The sequence below is a fragment of the Morone saxatilis genome, unplaced genomic scaffold (genome assembly GCF_004916995.1).
Source record: "Morone saxatilis isolate NCDOM2014 unplaced genomic scaffold, NCSU_SB_2.0 Contig12, whole genome shotgun sequence".
NCBI lineage: Eukaryota > Metazoa > Chordata > Actinopteri > Moronidae > Morone > Morone saxatilis.
The window spans coordinates 17,848,597-17,860,518 of NW_023339674.1; the positions used below are offsets into that span (position 1 = coordinate 17,848,597).

At 41.0% G+C, this 11,922-nt stretch overlaps 1 protein-coding gene across 6 annotated transcripts in view; it reads left to right on the plus strand.

Moving 5' to 3' along the window:
• The window catches only part of lingo3a (leucine rich repeat and Ig domain containing 3a), a 35,034-nt gene that overhangs the window by 15,756 nt on the left and 7,356 nt on the right, over nt 1-11,922 (plus strand). For 2 of the 6 annotated variants that reach the window (XM_035653868.1, XM_035653869.1), the window contains one exon: nt 11,292-11,367. The exons of 3 other annotated variants lie outside the window; for them this stretch is intronic. The gene's annotated coding sequence lies outside the window, so the exon portion shown is untranslated. Of the gene's footprint in view, nt 1-4,597; nt 7,357-11,291; nt 11,368-11,922 lie in introns of those variants that run through there. One more of the 6 variants, XM_035653870.1, reaches the window with a different exon arrangement.

Below are 11,922 nucleotides of genomic sequence, written 5' to 3' on the forward strand. Positions count from 1 at the left end.
GTGCTGAGTAGCGGCACTGACGTCACGCAAGTTGACACCGGAACACCAGGGGGCGGTAAAAAAAAAAAAGTCAGGCACCGAAATGAGGCACCGAAATGTTCGTTCTTATTCGGTCTAGTTACTACCGTTTACGTCAGAACCGGTGCCCTATTGGTACTGCGTTTCGGTACCCAACCCTATTTAGGTGTATTCCTACTGCTCAGTGTTTCCAGACAAATTGCTAAAATCTCACTGTACACTACCTGCCCAGCACCACACAGCAGACAGACAAAGTAAGCAACTAGCTAGCAAAAGTGCCAGACATTTTACTCAAGAGTGGGTAGAGACCAAATACAAGATTAAGATTAAATATTGGACTTACATTCAACAGGTGGCCTAAAACACGGCTCCAAATGAATGTTTCTGTTGCTCTATGTCTGCTATATGTGTAAATAATAGGCAACAGTTTGTTGTCCCATATCAACATAAGTTCCCCACTTCAACATAAAAACATTTATAGTATGTTAATCTTGTTTCCACTGAGCCCAAGTGGCCAAAAAAAAAATTTCTTGCAGGTTCAAGCTTCAGTTGTTATCGCTGGGTCTATTTGGTTTGGTGAATTAACTCGCTAGAGGTTCCGGGCAGTTTGACTCCCTTGTGGTCAAGCGGGTTAACGCTTAAATGGCTCCAGTTGGAGGAAAACGAGTGTGTCAGTTATAAAAGTCTTTGCTAGCGATGCTTGGACGATGTCTAATTAGGCTTTTGACAGTTCATGTAAGACTGACAGTGGCTCAGTCAGCCAATCTCCTCTTGAGCATTGTGGATGGACAGCTGTAGAATCTAATATGATGTGAAATATGCAGACTCCCAGCTATCTTCTCAATCTGTCTTCCTGCTTATAACAAGTATTGTTCTCACCTGGGACCTTCAGCAGTACAGAGGCTGATCTGCCCGATTCCATCAGTGCATTTCAAAGATGTCTCTTACTGGTTTATTACACGGACAGAACTTTCTCCACCTCACTGCTGTCGAGTGATGAATTATGAATAGATGTGAATCTAGCAGCACCGCTGGCCGAGCCTGAGGATTACTTTCAATTTGCACACCGCTCCCCTTGCTCCCTCCCTGACTCGCACCGCTAGTCAGACTTCTTTCTCAAGGGACCTCGAGGGCATTATTAGATTGCCGCCTGAAACTCTAACCCCGCCAATCATGTAAAAAGTTTGAGAAACGAATCTCCATGGATGCTCGATGCACTGTATATAGTTACACAATGAGCACTCCTGTTGCTGCCCCTATGTTTGACCTACATGAGTGGCATTGCCTCTTACGCAGAGATAACAGTTCTCACTTTACTTTCGGAAGGACGAGGAAGGCGCAGTGCATGTGTGACCCCTCTGAGATACTCGTTGACTTTAGATAACTGGTTGTAATTGGCCCGGTTGATGAGCAGGCGGCAGGCAGTGAAAGGGAAATAGAAAGGACAGGGATCCTTTTAATGAAGCCAATGAGAAGGACATGGAGAGCCTGCAGGCTTCAAGAAGGATTAGAGCAGGCTCCAGCAGATTTAGGCATATGATGCTTCAACCTTGAGGGTCTGAAAAAGGACAAGGAACGTGTTACGTACATCTCAGTGTATTTGATATGCCATACTCTATTTATCCCCTCCTCTGTTATATCTTGATCTTTAGCTGCTCTCCATCCAGAGATGTTGGTAAACAAAAGTATTTTTCTAAAGGTCAGTGTCCCCAAGACACTAACCTTTTAATATACAACTCACACACATTCATCTGCAGATTGAGAACAGTGTGCGTGTGTGTGTGAATATGCATGCCTGTCTGTCTCTTTCTGCATCTTTGTGCACTCATCCGTTTTCATGTGTAAATTGGAACACGTAAATCTCTGTGTGCGTGTGTGTGATGATGTGAAGCGTGTGATGTGTGATGCCGGCCTAATATGTCCCGTCTCTGCCTCTCTGGATGTGGCAGAGAGTGTGAGAGCAACGGCGAGACGTGCCAATTGGCATGGAAAGAGCCTGGGCTGAAGTGATGGCTGGTGACACGGCAGACAGGCCAGCCAGGCAGGAAATAGATGCCAGCAGGGATACTGATCACACTCACCTCCACCTCTTGATGACTTTGTCTTTCTGGCCCTTGTCTCTGTAACATCTATGTAAGTGAAAAGTGGAAAGTGGATAAACAGTTGTAGTTGTGCATTTATGGGATAAGTTAGTTCAAATTAAGGGTCACAGTCATATTTAGGACTCCTCTATGCTTATAGGAATTAAAGTTGGCTGCTAACACAGTAGCTATGAGACTGTGGAAATGATTCGTATTAACCTTTGATGTGAGGTTGCATTTATGCTTAGATGGAAAATCACTTCTCTATGGGTAATTTCGCTTGAGACCGGAGTTTGCTTCTTGATTTATTACTTCTTTCTTACTTTTATATGGGAGAACTGTGCTGAAATTACCCAGTATTTGTTTATGTTGCCATAAGCACTGAGGCCAGATGATGAATTGTCATTATTTGTACAAATATACAACTGTGGGGGGTCTACTGTGTCTCAACTAATTGGGAAGGAGGGAAAACAACAGAAGTGTCGAGTGTTAAATTGCCCCCAGTTCTCTATTTTACCAACATAATGGAAGTAAAAGAGAGCATTATACAGTTGTAGGCTGAACAGGTGCCATGCATACTGAGGCAATCAAGGAGGAGAAGTTGACAACCAGCCATTTACTCTAAAGTTATGAGAGTCACAAAGTAATGGATGTTTCCAACTCATTACATTTCGTATTTGATCAGGGTGCTTCCAAGGACACAAATCTCGTAGTTGAGGTCCCCGATGCCTTCAGACTGGATTGTGTTATTCTGTCAACTTATCAGTAATTTCCAGACACAATCAGGGCAGTGCAAACAAATTCTATTTTATTTCCCTTCTTTTTAAAAACAACCCCAGAAGATCTGGACAAGGACGAAATTAACATTTTGATCTATTCACTGAGCACAAACAATCCGTCCGTTCTACCAATTCTCCCAATTAGGTCCTCTCTTTCCTGGTGGTCTGTCACTTCTCATCCCTACTGAAGTCGTGTAAGTAGCCTGAGAGGCTGCCTGGGGAGGGGGACTGCTGGTTGACTGACACACTCTGATCACAGGGGCTTAAAGAGAGGATGGCCATTTAATAGGCTAGCTGCCAGTGGCAGTGTGTCCACATGGCAAGCTAGCTGAAAACACAGACTGGTGACTGACTGGTGACGTCGTTCCACTGTGACACCCATATCGTTGTGTCCATTTTTGTTAAAATACCGTGGCTGTCGTTAAAAAGACATGACACAGATACTTAAAATACTGGAGAAATAATTGATGTGTAAAAGCGAACTGTAGGCATGATTTTGGGTGATACACTTGTTATATTATATTATTATTATTATTATTAATATTGACCTCAACGCACTGCACTACAATCCCCAACAACATTCTCTGTTCTCAACCAGTGACAGTAAAACAGCAGAATGAGTTAACTCTGCATGGTTAAACATAAAAAAACACATTAAAAACATCAAAATCAGTTCTGGCAGACCCTTTCATCATTTCCACATTAAATGTCTAAATACGATTATCTATGTTGTATATTTTATTGAGTTGTAGATCCCAAATATTTCCAACCCAGAGGAATCCATAATCTTATTCAAGATTGCGTTTCATTTGGTTGCCTGACATTAGTGTCCAATCCCTTTTACCCCCTTACATTGCTATAACTCCTGGGGAAACCACAGGATATGTCAGAGAATGAGGAAGGAAGTCAGTGAACGTCACTAAAGTGTGTCACGCCAGATAGATTTTCATCAGCAATAATGGTTGTTTAACAATAAAGACAGCAACCTCCATGATTCCACACTACTTCATAAAACTATGTCTTCTGTATGTTTGAAGTAGTTATTTTTTTCCACCCCAATAGAATTACTGTGTCTAACTTGGTCTCCCCTGTAGGAAAGTTGTGGCTATGCCCCTGCTTATCTGGCCCGCAAACTCCTTTTTATATTTCAAGATGACCCCTTCAGTGATTGAGTTTGACACCCCAAACCGCCCGTGTGGTACAGATGTTAGCTATAAGCTCTAGGCTGTATACAAACACTGCAGCCTCTGACTGAACTCAGAGCTCACCAGAAACTACAGTTATTCCTTTGCATTTCAGAACAAGGCTAGCTGTTTCCCTGTTACCAGTCTTTATTCAAAGGAAAGCTCACAGTCTCCAGGCTCCTGCTGCATATTTATCGCACTGACATGTTGAACTCTTGGCGAAAAGCAAATTACTCTGTTTTCCAAAATGGAAACTATTCCTTTAAGTTACCGGCCTAAGAGGTACCATCTGTATACTCCTTTCATGAATATGTCCTCTCATATCAAAAGAGAATGATTGTTGACTAAAAGCATTCAGTGGTGAAATTTCATATATTTAATGTGAATCATTAACTGTAATCGGATTTTTTAATCATCATTAGTCTATTCACTGTGAGCTCTCAAGTCTCATGAGGCCTTGAAACAAATAAGCACAGGATAAATAAGTCAGCCACCCACGTAATAGGCCTAAATTGATGGAGCACAGTAATGAATTACTGTTAGAGAACGTTGTTAATGAAAATGTGTTAGGTCATGTGTCGATACAATAACACTACTGAGGGCTCTATAAGCCTCGATGGGCATCATTGAGTGTGTATATGTGACCTGGGGAAAGAGTGTCAACCTGCATTACAGTGACGGCCAGTGGCCCCGCAGAGAGTGGCATCAAACTTAATGTTCATTTGAGCCACGGATCCCTTTGTGTTAACTCAAACTGACTGTGCTTGGATTGGTTTGGATTGTGTGGGAGGGTTCGTGTAGGAACCCCAATATTGGTTTTAACCTTCAGCTGTGAGCATGCCTCAGTACAAATTGATAAAAAAGAAACCAGGTCAGTCCCTGTCAGGATAGTGACTTAGTGAGGTATTACAGACACACCTGTTCTCCCACATTACTTTTATTGGATGATTTCCATGAAGATACCTTAGTAAAAACAAAGCAGTATTGTAATCAGTAGTGTACCCTGGGGGTTTTATTCAAAAAATGTGGACAGACATTAAAAATTGGACAAAAATAAAGTAAAAAAACAAAACAAAAAGTATTTTAAATTTTGAAAGAATCTGTGGACAGCAGAGGAAATAAAACTGCTATCGTCCTGACAAACAAGATAAAAACAAGATAAAGTTTGTAAGTAAGATAGAGTAAATGTGTTATAATTCATTTTGACTGTTCCCACTTTCACCTCAGCCATGTGCCACGTGAACGTTACTTCATTTATTGATCTCACAATTGGACATTTTAAAGGTGCATTGCATTCTGGTCTGTTGTGGTTACTGTTATTGGACAAACTAGTATCTTCTCCACCAAATTAGCCTATAAAAAACACCTTGTTCTCCTATAAGGGAATTATTGAGGTTTTAAGATATCATGCAATTGGATCTGGTATTAAACTTAATTTAGTAATTAATCAATTAATTATTACAGTAACTTCAAAAACAAGTAGATTCAAATAAGCATACAGTATAATAAGCAGCCTGGGTCTAAACATGGTGCAGCTTAGAGAAACAGACGAGTTTTCATTACAGAAACAGATTTTAGAAAGCAATCAAGTTCACACTATTTCCATAAAATTGATTATAAACAGAGGATACATTTTAAGTGAAGGTTACAAAGCTGTAGCTTGTGCACGCTTGATTAATTTTAAATGAGTGCTCTGGTGCCTGCAGAAGCGGTCCCATAATACGTTTTATTTGAAAGAAAGAAACAAAGAAATACACTACAGACTCTTCTGGCATGATGCCTAATAATTTTATTGTGAGCGCAGAAACTCAAGAACAGTTCATCCCTGGGGGGAACCTGAAGACCAGATGATCTGATTAGATTTTGGAGCACCTTGCTGCATAACACTGTATGTTAATGAGGAAAGAAACATTTTCATAAGTACTTAAAAGATGGGGGAATCATATTGACGTTGCCTTTGTAAAACACATTCACATTAATTAGTGTGATTAATGACCTCGTTAGTTTAGATGTTATTTTTAGAATATCATGCAGATTATCAAGAGACATTTGGCAGCTCACGTCCTCTTGTTTAATCAAGATTGTCTTTTTTCTTTAAAAAAAAAGACATATTGCAAGAGTGTATTATGTCAAAGAAGACGGATGAAATGCAGACACAGGTCTGTGTAGCCAAATGGACTGGGAGAGGCAGGTTGTGACACGTAAATCTTTATTTTTTAGACCTTGGTTGAAACTTGAACATCCCACAAAAGTAGTTTTATGGCAACCAAAGTGGAAAATCAGTAACTGTATCATTGTAGTACTGAGGTGTTTTATCTCCCATCAGTCATGCAGGTCCATGTTGTCGGTATCATGTATTTCTTCCTCTGTGTTTTTGGATATCTGACTATTGCAGTTCCAGGTAAGCCCAAAGTCTCCATGTCAGTGGGAAACGACCATGCAGCATATGCAGCATAACATCTTCAATTATTTAGCTCCTGTTCATAGAAGGCTTTACGTCCATAAGCCCGGAAACAGTTCTCTCTTATTAAAGATTCATGGCACATGGCAAGACACATTCTTAATCACCCCTTTGTGTCCTTTGGTTTCATTGTTCATGCTTTGCATAGGACAGAAGTGCAATTTAAGAATCTCACTGTATTCCATTATTCTAATTAAAATCCCATTTGGCACTCTTAATCTAGTATTTCATATCAATCTGCATGCATTGCTAAGGTGTAATGGAAATTTCCGACATATCTGATCAGTTCACTGCGGCAGTTTCATTATGCAGGGCCCGAGGACAAAACCACATTAAATAAGTGGACTGTTTGCCCACAATGGCCCTCATCCGTCTTCTGACTCCTCCTGTCACCTCAGTGTCCGCAGCTGCTGGAGGAACCCACATGATCAAATGCTTAATAATGTCTATACTCCTGTAAATACATAACCATTCTCCTTCATAACTGCACATACTCACATAGAAACAGAGTACAGGTGCTCATACTCCATGCTAGCAACCCCAGCTTTCTGTTTCCCACCCAGCCACTGGGTGTCCTTGCCTGTGGTGGGTGGCACGGCCCTGCCAGTGATAACGATCCATCACCAAAGTGGAAGTTACAGGGTCATAAAAATGTACAAGTAACTCAGTCTTTTTTCTCTCTTTCTCTCTCTTGCTTTTCTCTCTCTTCAGGTGAGCGTGAGTGTGTGTAATGGCCTGTGTGAGTATGTGTGTGTTCCCTGGACCTTTCACTGCCAGGGGCTTCAGGGTCTCCCTACACAGATTGATGGACACTGACGATGGCTTCCCTCAGTGTAAATGAGTAATGTGTTTTCTCTCTGGTGGACACACATACCACACACACAGACTACGTGCTTATGTAAAGCGCGATGAGTGGGCATGGTTGAGAATGAGTGTGAGCGCAGCCATTTGAGGAGCTTTTGTGGATGTTATGCTTCGGCCTGTGTGCCTTTTCTGGAGAGCGCTTGGCTACACCTACACACTCTCAAACATGCTTCCTGCTCATTTGTCAGCTGTGTCCCACACCTGCAGCATAATTATCGGTCTGGCAGTCTCGCCCTCTTTTCTGCGGCTGTGGATTCTTCCAGGCTATTTCTTGATATAGATAACATATATATATATATATATATATATTAACAAATCCCATGAAAATGTTTTTCTCTGTGTTTATTCCTTTGTACCCTGGAGCTACATTGTTGTCCAAAATCTACTAAAACACATCAATGAGCCACACTGTTGCACCGGCTGACATATTAATTTCTTATGATGAACATCTCAAAAACACCATCTTGCTCCGAGAAATAAATACTCAACAGAGCACCGGATGTGTAATAGCCCCCAACAAATGCACTATTTACTCCTGTTTGAGTAAGTTTTGTTAAAAGCTGCAGTGCCCGGCTGTTCTTCTTTTTAAAAAATGAATATTACCTATGACCTGTATTTAAATCCTCAAAAGAAACAAAAGGACACACTTGGGAATTTAGAAAGTTTTGAGAGATAGACTATGGACAGTAGTTTACATGTCTTTTCTTAGTATCACCAGTCTCATCCTTTAACATCTCACAAATTTAAACTAAGACGCATGTAACTCTGCAGTTGCACACACATGCCCAGTCTACTAGCTGCTGGGCTACATTTAAATCTCTTGTCTCTCCACTCACTCACTCACTCACGCACACACACACACACACACACTTTTTGGCTTATTAGAAAAGCTTTCTGCATACGTTAATGGGGTGTGTGCGCTTTTAACGTGTAAGATTCAGCTGAGCATCAGCAGTGCCCTCTCTGTCTGATCCCATCCTAATGTCCTCATGTTGAAACATGTGGGGGCCTCGCAATCTGTTATTTTGAATAGCCAAGAAGGACAGCGTTTGCATAAGGCCCATTAGCTTAATTTGCTGTCTTTCAAGCCCTAATAGCTCCTGTTTAAACAAAGAGAAGCCAGAGAGGAGTTGAGGCTGGAGTAAAGGTAGTCTCAGAAACAAATGATGTAGCGGTTTGTACAGGAAGAGGTGGTGAGAGGAGGGGGCATGGGAGGCGGTAGAGAGGTGGCAGAACACCTTACTAAGCCCCCTGCACATGCAGCTTCACAGCCCACTCCACTGTCTAAATATGGCTCTGTTGCTATCTAACCTGCACTTGGCTTTTTTTTTTTTTTTAGCTTAAAAGCCACACTTTCTCTCCCTCCCTACCTAACTCACTGAGTATCTGCAGTGTTTGGATGGTAATTGGGCTGCGGTCAGAGAGCACATGAATTCTGGGTCACCCACTCAGCCATCTGTACTTTGCAGACTCCGAGCGCAGGAGGACCCTTGCTGACTGTAGCCGTAGAGAGGGGACACCTGCCAACCTAATGAGAACTGGATGACTGTAATTGTGGGATGATTGCTTACCACACAAGCAATTAAATAATTATACTCCAACTTAGCCAATGTTCAGGGGTATATAGAAAACGTCATGCTAAAAACATGCTTAAGCGCTAAACACAAAGTAGTTGAGGCTGATGGAATTTCATTATTTGGCAGGTATTTGGTTATTAACAACAACAATTACATTTTTTACATCATGATGGCACCAGATAAGAAGTTAAGGCATCAAAAAAATTATTACTGTTCATCCTGAAGGAAACTAACCTGACTGCGCCAGATGATTTGCTGCACAAACATCTGGGAAGTCGTTGTTACCAACAGCAGGTGATTGGATGAACCATCTGTCTATCACAGGCAATCAACAAAACCATATAATGTAGTCAAACCATTACCAAAGCCAGTTGGGAGAAGAACAAATACATCTTTTCCAACAGTACTGTTCTTTACTCTTCTTTCAATGGAGAGTTCTGATTACACTGAAGCTAGCAGCTTCTAGCCTCTAACTGCCATTGATTTTAATGAGCAGTGTCTTCCTAGTGCCCATCCCCATACCTGCCAGCACTCCCTCAAAGGAAGCTGATTGGCAGTATTGGCCACAAGTGCATATATTTGAGCCTGGGAAGATGGATTTCATGATTTTGTGAGTCCAGCTGCCTCGCAAGGTTAGACAGTCATGTCTGTAACAAATATCACAGCAATCCATCTAGTAGTTGTTGTCAACCTTGTGGTGGTGCTAGAGGATACAGGATACATTGTCTAGGAACAATGAATGTTCATAGAAATCCATCAAAAAGTTGTTGAGATATTTCAGCCTGGACCAAAAACATCCGTGATATACACCAGCTTGGTCTGTGCTTTAATTGTGACCATTAAAAGCATATGATCAATTCTGAAATTAGCGTTTGATAATAAATTAAACATGAGTTAAATACAAAAATAGTTTACAGGTAAGGTCACACTTTTTGTTCTACTAATGTTGAATCTAGATGAAACGGGGCATTTAAACATGGAAGTACAGTTCAGAATGGAGAAATATGAAACAGCACTAACAACCAATCAGCAACCCCCTTTGCATCAGCAGCCCTAGCTCTGTACTGTACGATACGATAGATCATGAAAGAGAAGGCATCGACAGCTCCTCTACCCAAATCTCTTTAATGAAATTTTAATAACATCATATTCCCAGTTGTTTCCGTCAGCTCCTGACTAACTGCTTACTGTTGATACCATAGCAATCACTGCATGTGACTGCATTTACCCAGACGTGTACTGAATAGTTTAATCTGGTTGCTGTATTATTCATTCGTGGATTCATGTACACTTAAGCAATAAAAAAAAAAAGAAGCTTTGCGGTTCGAGTTTCTTAAATATTCAAATTGTTATCTTCCATGTGATTTCAGTGTTCCTGAATGTAAAAGGAACTCTGTTTGCGAGAACATAGCAGTGGATTTCTGTACTGTGGCTTCTATGAAGCCAGAAACATACCCTTTTTAAGTATTTCAATGCTTCAGGCTTGTTGCAAAAGTGTCACCTAAAATGTGTATCACAATGCAAGTGTGAGCCACAGTTTCAAGCATCACAAGAGCAGACAACAACAGCATGAAGCCATCTTCTTTGATTTGTGCTTGCCTTCTTTCTTTCACTGTCATGGCAGCGGAGTTTGAGTCTCTTTCTGTTGTACCTAGTCGAGGACTCAAATGTTTAACTTCCACAGGGACAGAAAAACATATGTTGAGTATGTAAAACTGTGCAGTTAGCCACTTTTCCTTTGCTGATACCATTCTGAGAAAATATTATTGTTACATTTAGTGCCACAAAGAGAAACTGTCACTGTGGTTAATGTTATTCGTAACAAAATGCCTGCTGTTAAAAAGGTCGATTAGCCTCCTAGGTCAATACGATCTGGTTCTGTGCCTTTTAAGTAAAAGGTCTGTTAAACTTTCATGCACTTGAAGGCCACAACCAACTTGCTGATGATGCTGGCAGTGTCTCTTTAAGCCCTTTGGCCTTACAAAGTCATTACGTAAACGATTTTACAGTCTGTTGACAGCTGCCTAAATATATAAAGCTGGTGTGGCTAACACTCAGCTTACACTCTTAACAGAAATAAAAAAAAAAATTCAATTCACCTCTTGTGTATAAATATTGAGGCATTTCCAGAATAGAACATTACTTCAGGCAGTAAAGTTTTTTCCATCATGAGTAAATGTTGCTTGGCAACCAAAATTATAAGATAATGAAAACTGACCTCCTGCCTAATGCTATTAGATGTGTGCACAGTATATACTGACAATGGTTTCATATATAATTAATCTGTTTGACAATGACAGATAATAGCCATCTGTCTTTTGTCACAGTTTTGGGAAACTGGACCTGAATGCAGACACCAGGACACAGCAGGTGGAGTTGAGGCACAGAAAGGCAAGAAAACAGGTACAGCCGAGAAAAGCCCGCCTCGGATACTAAAGCAACTTATCTGTGAAATGCATGAAAATACCACTCTAGTTATGTACTGAAGAGCTAATAAGCAAATGAGCAGCAGCTGTGCAGAGCAGGAGTCAACTCACCAGAGGCTCGCTGCAGCGTGTAGTGGACAGGTGTGTTTAGCTGGGTATGAAAAAATATGAAGACAGTTTGGAAGCGATGTTGGGGTGGGGGTGGGGTGGGGGGGGGATGGTGGCAGGCGTGCCATGACAACAATTAGCACCTACAGTATTGTCCTTTCAAACCTGATTTGGGCATTGCAGTTTAATATCAGAGCTGCATATTGATTCTGCTGTAAGACATAGTTTGGTGTAGTTCGGTCTGGTGACATCCTCTGAGTTTTTACATAAACTGAACTTTAAATGAGCATTACCTCAGCTGAGAACATCATGTCTATCTGATGAAATTAATGATGTTTTAACCCCGCTATATTCTAGTTTTATTCAGTTTCTTGTGTTATACCAACAAAGAATGTATTTTCCAAAATGGAAAAACAGCAGACTC